We start from the raw sequence: 15,442 nt of genomic DNA, 5'->3' as shown, positions 1-15,442 counted from the left end.
TTGCCCTTTGTTGTGGAGGTTGATGCCTCAGAGGTTGGAGTGGGGGCTGTCCTTTCTCAAAAGGATCTGGTGTCTTTGGACTTACATCCTTGTGCCTTTATATCCAGGAAGTTCTCCTCCGCTGAATCCAATTATGACGTTGGTAATCGGGAGTTACTGGCGGTAAAGTGGGCTTTTGAGGAGTGGAGGCATTGGCTGGAAGGAGCAAAGCATACTATTTCGGTATTGACTGACCATAAGAACCTGCAATACATTGAATCAGCTAAACGGCTTAATGCCCGGCAGGCACGTTGGGCATTATTTTTTACTCGTTTCAAATTTATAATCACTTTCAGGCCTGGTTCCAAGAATACTAAAGCTGATGCCCTGTCACGTAGTTTTCTTCCGGTTCACAATAACAATCCTGTTGTTACCCCAATACTTCCATCTTCGGTCATCCGGGCAGGCCTCACACAGGATTTATTTACCCAGTTAAACCAGCTTCAACACCAAGCTCCTAGATTTACTCCTGCTGGTCGTCTTTACGTTCCTGAATTTTTGAGAGCTACTGTTTTAACTGAATTCCATGACAACAAGGTTTCAGGGCATCCGGGAATCACTAAGACATTGGAGTTAGTCTCTCGCTCAGTATGGTGGCCTAGTATGTCTAAAGACGTTAGGGAATTTGTTTTTTCATGTCAGGTTTGTGCACAGCATAAGGTTCCCCGTTTCTTGCCTATCGGGCAACTTATGCCCTTAAGTGTCCCTCTCAGGCCATGGTCTCATATTTCCATGGATTTTGTGGTTGACCTTCCCCTTTCAGCCGGATTCCGAGTCATATGGGTGGTAGTGGACCGTTTTAGTAAAATGGCTCATTTTATTGCTTTTCCCCGATTGCCTTCTGCTCAAGGGTTGGCAGTTTTGTTCCTCCGCCATGTGTTTAGGCTTCATGGGTTACCCACTGATATTGTTTCTGATCGGGGTCCACAATTCATCGCACAATTCTGGAGATGTTTTTGTGCTTCATTAAAGATGAAACTGTCATTAACATCCGGTTATCACCCACAATCCAACGGGCAAACCGAACGAGTTAACCAGTCATTAAAACAATATCTGCGCTTGTATTCAGCCAAACTCCAGAATGATTGGTCCGAGTTTCTTCCTTTGGCTGAATTTGCTTACAATAATTCCTGTCATTCCTCCACTAAAGAGTCTCCATTCTTTTCAGTTTTTGGTTTTCACCCCAGAGCTAATTCTTTTTTTCATCATTCTCCAGTCTCCTCGCTGGCATTGACCTCCAATCTCAGAGCAATTTGGAAAAAAGTGCACCTTGCTCTCAGAAAAGCGGCCTTTCGAGAAAAGAAATTTTCTGACAGGCTCCGACGTCCTTGCACTTTTAAGGTGGGAGACAAGGTGTGGTTGTCAACTCGCAACATCAGGCTTCGACAATCCTCGGCTAGACTGGGACCCAAATTTATTGGACCATTTCTTCTTATTAAAAGAGTCAACCCAGTTGCCTTTCGGCTACGTTTACCAAGATCTCTCAAGATTGGAAATACGTTTCATTGTTCCCTGTTGAAACAATACGTTTCTTCCAGTAGATTTCCTCGGAGGATCTCTCAGGGTAGATCTCCAGTGGATGTACAGGGACAACAGGAGTTCTTGGTAGAGAAAGTTCTTGATTCCAAATTGTCCCGGGATCGGCTTTATGTTTTAGTTCACTGGAAAGGCTATGGTCCGGAGGAAAGGTCTTGGGTCCTAGATAAGGATCTTCATGCCCCTAGGCTCAAGAGGGCATTTTTTCGGGAATTTCCTCAGAAGCCTGGCTTTAGGGGTTCCTTGACCCCTCCTCAAGGGGGGGTACTGTTAGGCGCCGGGGTCCGCATGTCCGCGCGGCCCGGCGCCTAGCAACTAGGGACGCCGTGCGCGTTCAGCCGCCGGCTCCCTAGCAACGCTAGACGCCGGGCGCGCTGAGCCGCACGGACCCTAGCAACGGGGACGCCACGGGCGGACCGCGTTCCCCATTGCAGGGCTTAATTAACAAGCACACACACTTGTCCTCTGGCCGTGCAGCAAGGCAGCTGCACGGCATTTATTCCCAATCAGGCTCTAAGCAGCTGATTGGAGGACTCCCTGTTAAATACCTTCCCAGTACTTCTCACAGACGCCGGTAATAGCTTCCTGCATGCTGCTTTGGTTTGCTGAGAGTCTGTTCCAGTCCTGCTGTATCCGGTCATTCCTGTACTCAGAAGTCCTGTATTCGGGAGTTGTCATCTCATCCCAGGAAGTCGTTTGGTCCCCAGTTGTCCTGACTGATCACCTTTGTATATCGAGTGGTGTTCCTTGAGTTGCGGCTCTGCCGTGTGTTGCGGCTCAGCCGCTTTATCTTTATATATTCTGTGTTTGGAGCATTTGCGGAGGGTTCCGCTTCCACAAGTCCTCTCTGGAACTCGGCGGTGCTGGGTAGGAGAAGTGGACAAGTGGATATTTTGGTTGTCCTTTTCCCTGGCGGTGTTTCCGCACATATTCTAGTTTTAAGTTAGTTTGTAGCCCCTGGCCTGGTTGTTTAGTCAGAGGGCCCCTTGTTATCACCCTGTCTCGGATTTCCTTTTGTCTCTCATTAAGACCTGGGGGGGCATCGGAGTTGGGAAGACATAATCCGCCCTTCAAACGCGGCTGCCATGGGCTCAAGCAACCATAGTCTTGCAGGGGATTTCCGACAGCACGGGTGAGACAACGGAGTTAGGGCGCCAGGGGCTATTTTCCATTCCCGCTCCCTTCCCCAGCATTTCGTTCCAGTGCTCCGGTCCTCGCAAAAAGATCTCCTCAGACCAGAGTGCTGGAATCATAACACTGCGAAGCTTAGCAGAATGTTTACACTGAGGGGATGAACCATATTGTCAATCATCCCGGCGGCCATCTTTCCGTAGTCCTGGAGTTCTGGACATATTTCCATGATACATTCAGCAATATAGAATAATAAAAAAACAGATTAGTGCATTATAAGGATTTAGTAGGTTTCACATGTCTATGATTTAAGACATAAAAGGAGATATTAATTAGTAAAAGGAGGGTAAAAAATATGTATATAATAATAATATATATATAATAATGACCGATACTTAGTATAATTCTTGTGTCTGGTGACACAGATAAATAAACCTATTTTGTTTTTTATTTATTTCGGGGACTGGAGTTTGCTTATAACACATCCTAATAATTACTTATAGGTGTGCAACTCTGAATTGGGCTTAATGGGAGAAAATTGTTATGCACACCAGTGCCTGCAGGAAAGTACTGGTGTCAGGACTGTTATGCACTCCAGTGCCTGCAGGAATGTACTGGTGTTTGAACTGTTATGCAAAACAAATGGACTTACAGACAGACTGGGGAATATGACATAACGTACACAGAAGGTGATAGGGTAACAAAATACACACAAAGTGAACAGAGAAGCCCAGAGGCTAAGGAACTGGGTATCTCCCTTGTATTAGAACTGCTCAGATGGGAAAAGCAAGATGTTGTGTTTTAATACGTAGAGAACCCGAAATGCTGTTGCTAAGGGCAACAGCAAAACCCTAAAGGGTTACCAACGGGTGTGGCAGTAAACTCCTTGGTCAGAGATGGAATGATAGACACAAGGAGAGTCTCCACAATCCTAATTCTCACTTGCAGTGCATAGGTTCAGCTTACTGCCACTAAACTGACCCCTGACACCTAGCACAGTGAGACAGGATTAAACAGGCAAGTCTTAGAATACAGCCGCAAACTTGCTAAGTTCACAGAGTAGTAACAGAACCCCAGCAAGCTAAACGACTGACTCCAGTCTTACTGCTAGGTCTGGATTGGCAGAGTGTAATACCAAATCCCCAGGCCTATTTGCAGTAAGCAACAAACAAATACAAAGCTACACAGTACTGGCTAACTTTCAGAAACTGACTAACCAACAAAGATTCAGCAGCATCTGCTTACCCTGAGAAGAGGCCTTATAAAGCAGGTGCTGTCCACGCCCCACTCAGACCTCACAGATTGTGAGCACAAAAACCAGCACCGGATCCCCTGCCATGCACAGAGCCTATAACCACTGCACAGCAAAAGACCCGAACCGGAGTATCAGCTGCGCTCAGGTCACTCCGCTAGCACTTGTCTCCCGGTTGCCATGACGACGTGGCAGCACAGGGCAGGAGACCCTAACAGTACCCCCCCTCTGACGAGGGGTCAAAGAACCCCTACCACCGGGTTTATCGGGGAACTGCGAGAAGAAAGAGCGTATCAGTCTGGGGGCATGAAGATCACAACTGCGCACCCACGACCGCTCCTCCGGGCCATACCCCTTCCAGTGCACCAAAAATGACAGCCGACCCCGAACCACCTTGGAGTCAAGAATCCTTTCAACAACAAACTCCCTCTGGCCACGTATCAGAAGAGGGGAAGGTCTTCCACTGGAAGAAGGATTACTAATCGCCCGTTTTAAAAGGGAACAATGAAATGTTTTATTGATACCCAAAGAATGGGGCAGATCTAACTGAAATGCCACCGGATTGATAACCCTGGTGATCTTATAAGGGCCGATGAACCGGGGGCCTAACTTATGAGATGGCTGTCTCAACTTCAAATTCTTGGTAGACAACCAGACGAAGTCTCCTAATTTGAAGCTGCAGGGTCTTTTCCGCTTATCAAAAACCCTTTTGGTCACTAATGACACAGACACAAGGGCTTTCTTCACTTTCCGCCAAATACCTCTAAGGACCGAAACCACAGAAGAACCACCAGGCGTGGAGTCCAGGGGGTCAAAAGAATTGGCCTTAGGATGATGCCCATACACACAAAGGAATGGAGAGATCCCTGTAGCAGAGTGAGCCGCGTTGTTATAGGCAAACTCCGCCATGGACAGATGAGCAACCCAGTCAGTCTGACACTTGGAGACATAACACCTGAGGAACTGCTCCAAGGACTGGTTCACCCTTTCAGTCTGCCCATTAGACTGCGGATGGTAGCCCGACGACAAGCTGACAGAAATCTGGAGATCGGAATAAAATGCCCTCCAGAATTTGGCCACAAACTGGGATCCGCGGTCAGAGACCACATCAAGTGGCAACCCGTGGAGACGCACAACATGCAGCATAAATAATTCAGACAGGCGTCTGGCCGATGGCAGCCCAACCAGTGGAACGAAGTGCGCCATCTTCGAAAACCTGTCAACGACAACCCAGATGGCTGTCATCCCCGAGGATTTGGGCAAGTCCACCACAAAATCCATTGAAATGTGGGTCCATGGCTTAGATGGGATAGAGAGTGGATGTAATGGGCCAACAGGAACCCCTCTAGGAGTCTTATTTCGGGCACAGATGTCACATGCCCGAACCCACTGATCCACATCCTTAGCCACCGAGGGCCACCACACCGCCCTAGATAGCAACTCCCGAGTTCTGGCAATACCCGGGTGACCTGCAGACTTCTTGGCATGGAATTCCAGGAACACTCGCTGTCTTAACCTAGGAGGCACAAACAAAAGACCTACCGGAAGGTCTGGAGGAGCCTGCTCCTGTGCTCTAAGGACTAATGATAAGAGGTCCTGGGTAATGCCCACTTTAATACATGATGGGGAAACAATGGGCAACGGCTCCTCGGTGGTCTCCTGGATTGGAGCAAAACTCAGCGAGAGCGCATCAGCCTTGATGTTTTTTGACCCAGGGCGATATGTTATCAAAAAATTAAAGCGAGCAAAAAACAAAGCCCATCGTGCCTGCCTGGCATTGAGACGCTTCGCTGACTCTAAATATGCCAGATTCTTATGGTCAGTGAGAATTGAGACCACAAACTTAGCCCCCTCAAGCCAGTGTCTCCACTCCTCGAGTGCATCCTTAATAGCCAACAATTCCCGGTTACCCACGTCATAATTCATCTCGGCAGGCGAAAATTTACGGGAAAAGTAAGCACAGGGATGAAGGCGATTATCAGACACTCCCATCTGAGAAAGCACTGCCCCAATACCCATCTCAGAGGCATCCACCTCCACCACAAAAGGACGCTCTGGATCTGGGTGTCGCAGCACCTTGGCCGAAACAAATGCCCTTTTGAGACGGGCAAAAGCCGCTTTAGCCTCACAAGACCAGTGAGCAACATCCGCCCCTTTCTTAGTGAGTGCCACCAAGGGCGCCACTATAGACGAAAATCCAGCGATAAATCGTCTATAAAAATTCGCAAAGCCCAGGAAACGCTGAAGCGCCTTCAAACTAGTGGGCTGCACCCAATCCAGGACTGCCTGTACCTTGGAACCCTCCATTTGGAAACCTTCTGGGGAGATAATATATCCTAGAAATGCGATTTGCTGAACTTCAAATTCGCACTTCTCCAGCTTCGCCCCAAGCCGGTGGTCTCTGAGTTTCTGGAGGACTAAGCGTACATGCTTCCGATGTTCCTCCAGGGAATGGGAGAAGATTAGGATGTCATCTAAGTATACAACTAAGAATCTATCCAAATATTCCCTGAGCACATCATTCATGAAATCCTGGAAGACTGCCGGGGCATTACAGAGCCCCAAAGGCATCACCAAATATTCATAATGCCCTGAGTGGGTATTAAAGGCAGTCTTCCATTCATCCCCCTCTCTTATTCGGATTAGATTGTACGCACCGCGTAGGTCAATCTTAGAAAAAATGGTGGCAGTACGAAGCTGGTCAAACAAGACCGAAATGAGAGGCAGTGGGTATGAGTTTTTAATCGTGATACGGTTCAATTCCCTGAAGTCGATGCAGGGTCGCAACGAACCGTCCTTTTTACCCACGAAGAAGAACCCCGACCCAACTGGAGACTGTGAAGGTCTGATAAATCCCTTAGCCAAGTTCTCCTGAATGTACTCTGCCATAGCCTGAGTCTCAGGACGTGACAGGGAGTACAACCTGCTCTTGGGAAGCTTAGCATTTGGCAACAAATCAATGGCACAGTCATAGGGGCGATGGGGAGGTAGTACCTCTGCAACTTTTTTGGAGAACACGTCCGCAAAATCTGCATAACACCCTGGCAATCCTGGCAAACTTAGCTGCGAGAGCCTGACTGGAAGGCTCAAGCAACTCCTGAAACAATCAGTACCCCAACTAAGAATCTCCCCAGAGACCCAGTCAAATTGAGGATTGTGGACCCTTAACCAGGGTAACCCCAACACCAATGGGGCAAAAGTACAGACAGTCACATAAAAGGACAATTTTTCAGAGTGTGTGGCTCCAATAAACAAAGAAATCTGGCTAGTGCAAGAGGTAATTTTACCTTGGGATAATGGTTCCCCGTTTAACCCACAAATCTCAATTTCCGATGCCAAGGGTACTAAGGGAACAGAGTGTTTCAGGGCGAATTGGCGGTCCATAAAAACCCCGTCGGCCCCACTGTCCACAAAGGCCTCAGTCTTGACAGTTTGACCGAGGATCTTCAAGGTCACCGGAATGATAAAAGTCTTCTTGGGAAATTCTGACTTCTGGCCTGACAGGATATTTCCCATCACCCTCAGGCCCTGAAGTTTTCCGGCTTTTCTGGGCATGATACTACCACATGACCTTTATTCCCACAGTACAAACACAACCCCTGCTGTCTCCTCCGCGTCTTCTCACGCGAGGAGAGGCGGGTAGCCCCAATCTGCATAGGCTCCTCGGAAAATTCCTCAGAGTCTGAGGTTCCCTTGGGAAGGAAGGAAATCTCAGTCTCCCTTTCAAGCCTACGCTCTCTCAGCCGTCTATCCACCCGGATGGATAACTGCATGAGCTGATCCAAGCTATCAGGCAAGGGATATTGTACCAGTTGGTCCTTTATCTGGTTAGAAAGACCTCTTCGGTACTGGTGTCTCAGGGTTGGGTCATTCCACTGGGTATCATGGGCCAACCTCCGAAACTCCGTACAGTAAACCTCAACTGGCCGTCGCCCTTGCTTAAGGATCGAAATCTGAGCCTCGGCTGAGGCCGTCTTGTCAGGGTCATCATACAACATGCCCAGTGCCGTAAAAAAAGCATCAACACTTTTAAGCGACGGACAGTCAGGCTGCAACCCATATGCCCAGACCTGTGGGTCTCCTTGTAGCAAGGAAATCACTATGCCCACCCGCTGAATCTCCGACCCAGAAGACTGAGGCCTAAGCCGGAAGTATAGCTTGCAGCTCTCCTTGAAACAAAAGAACTGCGAGCGATCTCCAGAAAAACGATCCGGGAGATTTACTTTCGGCTCCTTAACCCCTGCAGGTGCTGCTGCTGCGGGAGCTCCGCCAGCAGCCTGGGAGGTGTGCATTTTAATGGACAAATCATTAAATTGTCGAGTCAGGACCTGCACCTGATCGACCACCTGTTGCAACGTATTTCAACAGGAGTATTAGGCTGCTGAATATGTTATGCACACCAGTGCCTGCAGGAAAGTACTGGTGTCAGGACTGTTATGCACTCCAGTGCCTGCAGGAATGTACTGGTGTTTGAACTGTTATGCAAAACAAATGGACTTACAGACAGACTGGGGAATATGACATAACGTACACAGAAGGTGATAGGGTAACAAAATACACACAAAGTGAACAGAGAAGCCCAGAGGCTAAGGAACTGGGTATCTCCCTTGTATTAGAACTGCTCAGATGGGAAAAGCAAGATGTTGTGTTTTAATACGTAGAGAACCCGAAATGCTGTTGCTAAGGGCAACAGCAAAACCCTAAAGGGTTACCAACGGGTGTGGCAGTAAACTCCTTGGTCAGAGATGGAATGATAGACACAAGGAGAGTCTCCACAATCCTAATTCTCACTTGCAGTGCACAGGTTCAGCTTACTGCCACTAAACTGACCCCTGACACCTAGCACAGTGAGACAGGATTAAACAGGCAAGTCTTAGAATACAGCCGCAAACTTGCTAAGTTCACAGAGTAGTAACAGAACCCCAGCAAGCTAAACGACTGACTCCAGTCTTACTGCTAGGTCTGGATTGGCAGAGTGTAATACCAAATCCCCAGGCCTATTTGCAGTAAGCAACAAACAAATACAAAGCTACACAGTACTGGCTAACTTTCAGAAACTGACTAACCAACAAAGATTCAGCAGCATCTGCTTACCCTGAGAAGAGGCCTTATAAAGCAGGTGCTGTCCACGCCCCACTCAGACCTCACAGACTGTGAGCACAAAAACCAGCACCGGATCCCCTGCCATGCACAGAGCCTATAACCACTGCACAGCAAAAGACCCGAACCGGAGTATCAGCTGCGCTCAGGTCACTCCGCTAGCACTTGTCTCCCGGTTGCCATGACGACGTGGCAGCACAGGGCAGGAGACCCTAACAAAAATGGTGCTACAGTGCATTTACGGATGCTCATAGCGCACTGTGGAGCATAATTTTGGGATTTGATAGCAGCTAATATAGAAATAGGAGAACCGTGGGATTTAATATCCGCTTTTATAGGATTAGGTGAGATGTGGAGGTGTATGATTGGTACCTCCTGAATTTAAATTGCAAGGGAGGAGCATAATATATCACGTGCTCTGCTTATAGTGATATACAATAACTAGTGAGTGGGAATTTAGTGTTCATCTTAAAGGTGCTGTATTACTAATGGTGACTTAAATAATATTTAAAATATAGACGATAGTGGTCTATAGTACCAATATATATAACAATTAGTGGAACTCTGTAATAAGTGAGCTATTAGTGCTACTTGGGCTTAGTCCATAGTGATATCAGGTGCTTTATATGGTGTGGATAATTATTAGGAATATTACTTAAAATAGTGATAAATAAATAAATTATTCTTAAGTGAGCCGATGGATTATCCATGTGTCAGTATCGTATATAGCAAAAATGCTATAAGTCCACCATGGCCCACATTGTACAGTACCCAATCTTCTCAAGTGGTGTCCCGCTTGATACTGGTTGGGCCCTACACTGCTTAGCTTCCAAGATCGGACGGGATTGGGCGTCAGCCAGTGTGGTATGACTGTATCTCGTGGTGGAATGACTCAATCACACAGCAATCTGATTTTATTAAAAGATATTTTCATACTACATCGTGCTTCGACTATTTTTATATTAAAGTACAAAAGGTGCCAAGTGCATAGTGATATATTATATAAAATAACTGGGGGATACAGGTGAGGTGGCTTCTTTTCACAGGAACGGTGCAATTTCATAACCTTCGTTGAAGCCCAAGGGATGTGTAGTTTTCAGTTGGAAGATCCAATACATCTCTCTCTTGGAGAGCCTTTTTGCTAGATCTCCTCCTCTCTCACCGCTTGTAACATGTTCAATCGCCTTGAAGGACATTTCTTCTGGATTAGACTTGTGTTCCGATTTAAAATGTCTATACAATAAATGAGTCTCTAGTCTGTTTTTAATGCCACGTACATGTTCTTGTATCCTAATTTTCATAGTCCTCTTTGTTTTTCCAACATACTTCTTGTGGCATGTGCACTCCAAGAGGTATATGACTGATGTACTATTGCAATTCATAAACTCCTTGATCTTGAATTCCCGGGTACACTGTGTATCATTAAAAGTTCTCCTGTTGGGATTGAGGAATTTGCAAATGTTGCAATGTCCACATTTATATGCTCCAACGCACTTTGGAAGAGAATGATGATTATCCTCTGGTGGTAGTTCCCGTAGCATACTAGGTGCGAGAATGTCCTTTAGGTTCCTTGACTTACGGAATATCAGTCCTGGTTGCGCTGGGAGAATCTCTTTTAGAACAGGGTCCATCAGAAGTATGTCCCAATGTGTTCTTAAAGAAGTCCTGATGGTGTGTTCATGACTGCTGTAGGTGGTTATGAAAGAGACGGATTCATTTTTAGCTGTCTTCTCTTTATAGGTTAGCAAGTTGTCCCTGTCAAGGTTTCTTGTCCTCTCAATGGCTCCATCCAGTATAACTTTGGGGTACTTCTTTTCCTCAAACCTTTTTCTGTAGATCCCCAGTTGTTCCTCACAGTCTTCGGTCTTATTGCAATTTCTCTTAATCCTATGGAATTGGGAGTATGGGATGTTGTTTTTCCATTTTTTCGAATGGCTGCTTCTGTAATGGAGATAGCTGTTCTTGTCAACATCTTTAATATAGTTTTTCGTGGTAACTGCCCCTTCTTCTCCAGTTAAAATCAAATCCAGGAATTCAATTGAACTCTTGTCAATGTTACAAGTAAAATACAAATTAAAATCATTGATTTGTAAAAGCTTAAAAAAGTCCATAAATGAGTTGGTGCTTCCATCCCAGATGATCAGAATGTCATCTATATATCTTTTGTACATGATGACATATTTTTCAAAGTATTGCGAGGTGTACATATGCTTCTCCTCCCATTGTCCCATAAACAAATTAGCGAAGCTTGGTGCGAAAATTGTACCCATAGTGGTACCACACTGTTGCAGATAAAATTTATCTAAAAATTTAAAATAATTCCGGCTTAAAATGAATTTCATTAATTCACAGATAAAAGTCCTATGTGCTTCTGTAAGAGATGGGTCTTTGTCAAGATAGACCCTGCTTGCTTCGATTCCCTTCTTGTGCTCAATGCAGGTGTATAAAGACTGAACATCTGTTATGAACCACAGGTAGTGGTTCATTCCTATTTTATGTTTATAGTTGTCTTGCAGGCCAGGATTTCCCGTTGCTCTGGTTTAAGAAGACTCTTGTTTGCTGCCGGTGGTGAGTCTGTGTAATTGCAGCTTGTTCCCATGTGTTCAGCCTCACCTGTCTGTTAATTGCACCTCTCAGTTGTGCAGCAGGGCAGCTGCACGACATAATTAATTAGGACTCTCTGTTATATTCTGGCTCAGTGCAATACACAGATGCTGGTGATAGTTCCAGAGTTCTTGAGTTCTGAGCTAGTTCCTGCCAGTTCCTGAGCTCCTGTCTAGCAGTGTCTGTCTAGCTGCTTCCAGTGTTGGTTCCAGTGTCGGTTCCAGTGTCTGATCCCGTGTCCTGCCGTGAAGCGTTCGTGTCCAGAAGTCCTGTGGCTTAGTCTGTGCCTGGTCGAGTATCTGGCTTCTTGGTGTCCACCGGTCTGTCGTTCGGGATTCTACCTGTCCTCCGGTTCTGAGAGCCTATGTCGGCTACATTGGGGGTTCCTGTCCATTTGCCAGTATTTGTACCGGTTCTGTGAGTAGCGGCTTTGCCGCGTCCGTCGGCCTAGGCCGCTGTATTCTTTGGTTTTATTTGTTACTGGTGTTTTGCAGAGGGTTCTGCATATGCTGTCACCGCCGGTACACAACAGTATTGTGTCGGCGTGTGGACAGCATTTTCTTTGTTGTTCTTTTCCTTTGGCGGCGTGCCGCACATATACTTAGTTTTAGGGTTGTTAGTAGCCCCTAGCCTTCTGTTTGCTTTAGTTAGAGGTCCCCTTGTTTTTTTTTTTTTTTAAAGTTAGAATTTTTATTGAGAATGATCGATAATCAAAACAGTATCAATAACATATTTGTACAGGGTGAGGTAATGAACATGAAGATAACAGGTGTACACATTATACCAGCCTAATAAACACAGTTCTATGGTGATATAGGCTATCCGGTATTAGCAATATGTGCCCTGTGTAAGTCAGAGTGTGTACTTGATCAGACTCATCTTAATTTTCATTTATCGGATCAATTCTATATCAAAACAGAGTATAATCCTATGGAGAGTGGGAGCAAGAGAGGGAAAGAGGAGGAAAGGAGAGAAGAAACAAGAAAACGAAAGTTAATAGAGGAGGAACGTTGAGAAAGTTACTTAAAGGGAAGCAAGAGGTTGGGAACAGTCCTCTTTATTGATAACTGAGGGAGGGATAAATGAAGTGCTAGAGGTAATAGTAATGTAAGCAGTATTAGCAGAGTCCGGGCATCATTAAAGAGCGTGCGAGGTACCAAGGAGACCAGGTGTTGTGGAACTGAGCCACAGTGTTATTCCTTAGGCTTGTAATGTATTCCATATTGGCTATGTAGTTAATCTTGGTCAACAGTACAGCCCTGGAGGGTGGTTTATGATCTTTCCAGCATTTAGCGATCAGTGATTTAGCCGCCATGCAAAGTTGCATGGTAAGCTTGTCCTGGGTTTTGGGTAGTGACGGTATGGGGGCGTGAAGCAAAGCAATTTCAGGGGAGAGATCTAGGTTATGCCCGCAGGTTTGAGCAATAAGTGCTCCAACCGTGTTCCAAAAGGGGCGGAGAGAGGGGCAAGTCCACCATATGTGAAAAAAGGTGCCCTCCTCTCCACAAAGTCTCCAACACAGGTTTGATGTCGTGGGGAAGATGGAGTGAAGTCTGGAGGGAACCAGATACCACCTGGTGTAAACCTTATAACATGTTTCCCTAAGTGCCACACTAATAGAGGCTTTAGCGATGCGCATTCTGATTTCCTCCCATTGATCATCTTCCAACGGATGGGAGAGATCTGATTCCCAAGCTAATTCATAGGATTCACGGATAGGGGGGTCTGGAGCCAAAATTGAGTTGTATATTGTTGAGATATTCCCCTTTTTGCCAGTTGAAAGTAAACACATATGTTCAAAGGAGGTGGGTGGTTTCAAAGGGGTAGTTTTAAGCTGAGATTTGAGGAAGCTAAGAATTTGGACATAATGGTAGTGACACGAGGATGGGATACCAAAGCGTTCTTGAAAATCTCCAAACGAGGTCGGTGCAGAGTGACCTTTAACATGGATAAATCTCGTGACACCCTGGGATTGCCATGGAGCCGCTATTCTTCGTTCGCAGCCTGGGGGGAAGGCAGGGTGATCCCAAATGGGTGATAAGGGTGAGGGGTATGAAGATAGATTGTGGGTGCTGCGGAGTTTGTCCCACAGTCCAAGGGTGAATTTAATCGTGGGGACTGAATAGGCCGAGGCTGGTCTGCATGACCTGGGAATCCATGGAAGAGAGTCGAGGGGGGTACCTTGATATATTGCATTCTCAATATCGACCCATTTTCTGTTCCCTTGGGGGGAATGCCAGGACACTATATGGTTAAGGTGACAGGCGTTAAAGTAGGCCTGAAGATCAGGGTAACCCAAACCGCCTGTGGTGGTACTCTTAGTCAACAGTGTTCGTCGCAATCGAGATTTACGATGAGCCCAAATAAATTTGTTACACAGTGATTGCAGGGAAGCCAAAGTCACTCGGGGCACCCTTATTGGAATGGTCTGAAACAGGTAAAGAATACGAGGGAGGAGATTCATTTTTAGGGCATTGATCCGTCCGATCCATGAAACAAATAAACAGTCCCATTTATCTAGATCTTGAGTGAGAGTCTTAATCATGGGAACATAGTTACCCCGATATAGGCTGGTGTAGGATTTAGTAATAAATATGCCAAGGTATTTGATAGCCGAAGGTCTCCAAAGAAAGGGGAAAGAGGAAGTTAAAATCAAGTGGGTATGGGATGGAACATTAAATGTAAGGGCCTCGGATTTGGTGTGGTTTATTTTGTAACCAGAGAGAGAACCATATAAGAGTAATTCTTTCTGTAGGTTAGGGAGAGAAATCAGAGGGTTAGAAAGAGTCAAGAACACGTCATCTGCAAACAAAGATATTTTATACGAGTTCTGTCCCACTGTAACACCCCCAATGTCAGTATTAAGTCTAATTCGGGCCGCAAGAGGTTCAATGCATAGAGCAAACAGTAGGGGTGAGAGGGGGCAGCCCTGCCGAGTACCATTCTTCAGGCTAATTCGAGGTGAGCTCAAGCCGTTGGTCAGGACCGCTGATGAGGGGTTAGAATAGAGAGCCGCTATTGCTGAGATGAAATGACCCCGGAAGCCAAATGCGGATAAGGTAGAAAACAGAAAGGGCCAAGAGATGCGATCAAATGCCTTTTCGGCGTCTAGTGCCAAATCAATCGCTGGTGTTTTCGTCGAGTTTATTTGATGAATCAAATTAACAATACGTCTGGTGTTGTCTGAGGCCTGGCGGCCAGGAACAAATCCCACTTGATCAGAATCTATTAATGATGGCAGCACAGCGTTTAGGCGTGATGCCAGTATTTTGGCAAAAAGTTTGAGATCGGTATTTATCAAAGATATGGGTCTATAATTTGAGCAATGCGAGGGATCCTTTCCGGGTTTTGGGATTACTATAATGCGGGACGTCGTGGAGTCAGTGTGAAAAGGTGTACCCTGTAGTATTTTATTAAACAGGGAAACCATGTGAGGAATGAGTTGAGGGGCAAAGGTTTTATAGTACACCATCGGATAACCATCCGGGCCGGGTGCTTTAGAAGGCTTCTGGGTTTTTAGTGCAGCTTCAATTTCCTCAGCTGAGATATCAACATTGAGAGCAGAGTTAGCGTCCTTGTCTAACCGAGGGAGAGCGCACGTGTCTAGATATTGTTGTGTCTGGTCTGCTTGTGCTAAAGGGTCGGACGGGGGATCAAGGTTATATAGTGTCTTATAATAATCAAAAAAGACACTATTAATTTTTTGGGGGTCATAAGTAATGTTACCTGAGGGTTGTCTAATAGAGTGGATGCATTGGTTAGCCTTTTTGGCACGTAAGC

At 46.0% G+C, this 15,442-nt stretch overlaps 1 pseudogene; it reads right to left on the bottom strand.

The window, feature by feature from the left end:
- Positions 1–9,817: 9,817 nt before the first annotated feature.
- On the bottom strand, positions 9,818–9,936 carry LOC134946298 (5S ribosomal RNA; annotated as a pseudogene).
- Positions 9,937–15,442: the final 5,506 nt, after the last annotated feature.

This window comes from Pseudophryne corroboree, chromosome 7 (genome assembly GCF_028390025.1).
Source record: "Pseudophryne corroboree isolate aPseCor3 chromosome 7, aPseCor3.hap2, whole genome shotgun sequence".
Classification (NCBI taxonomy): domain Eukaryota; kingdom Metazoa; phylum Chordata; class Amphibia; order Anura; family Myobatrachidae; genus Pseudophryne; species Pseudophryne corroboree.
Note: the sequence above shows the minus strand (reverse complement) of the source record. Positions and strands in the feature narration are given on the sequence as shown.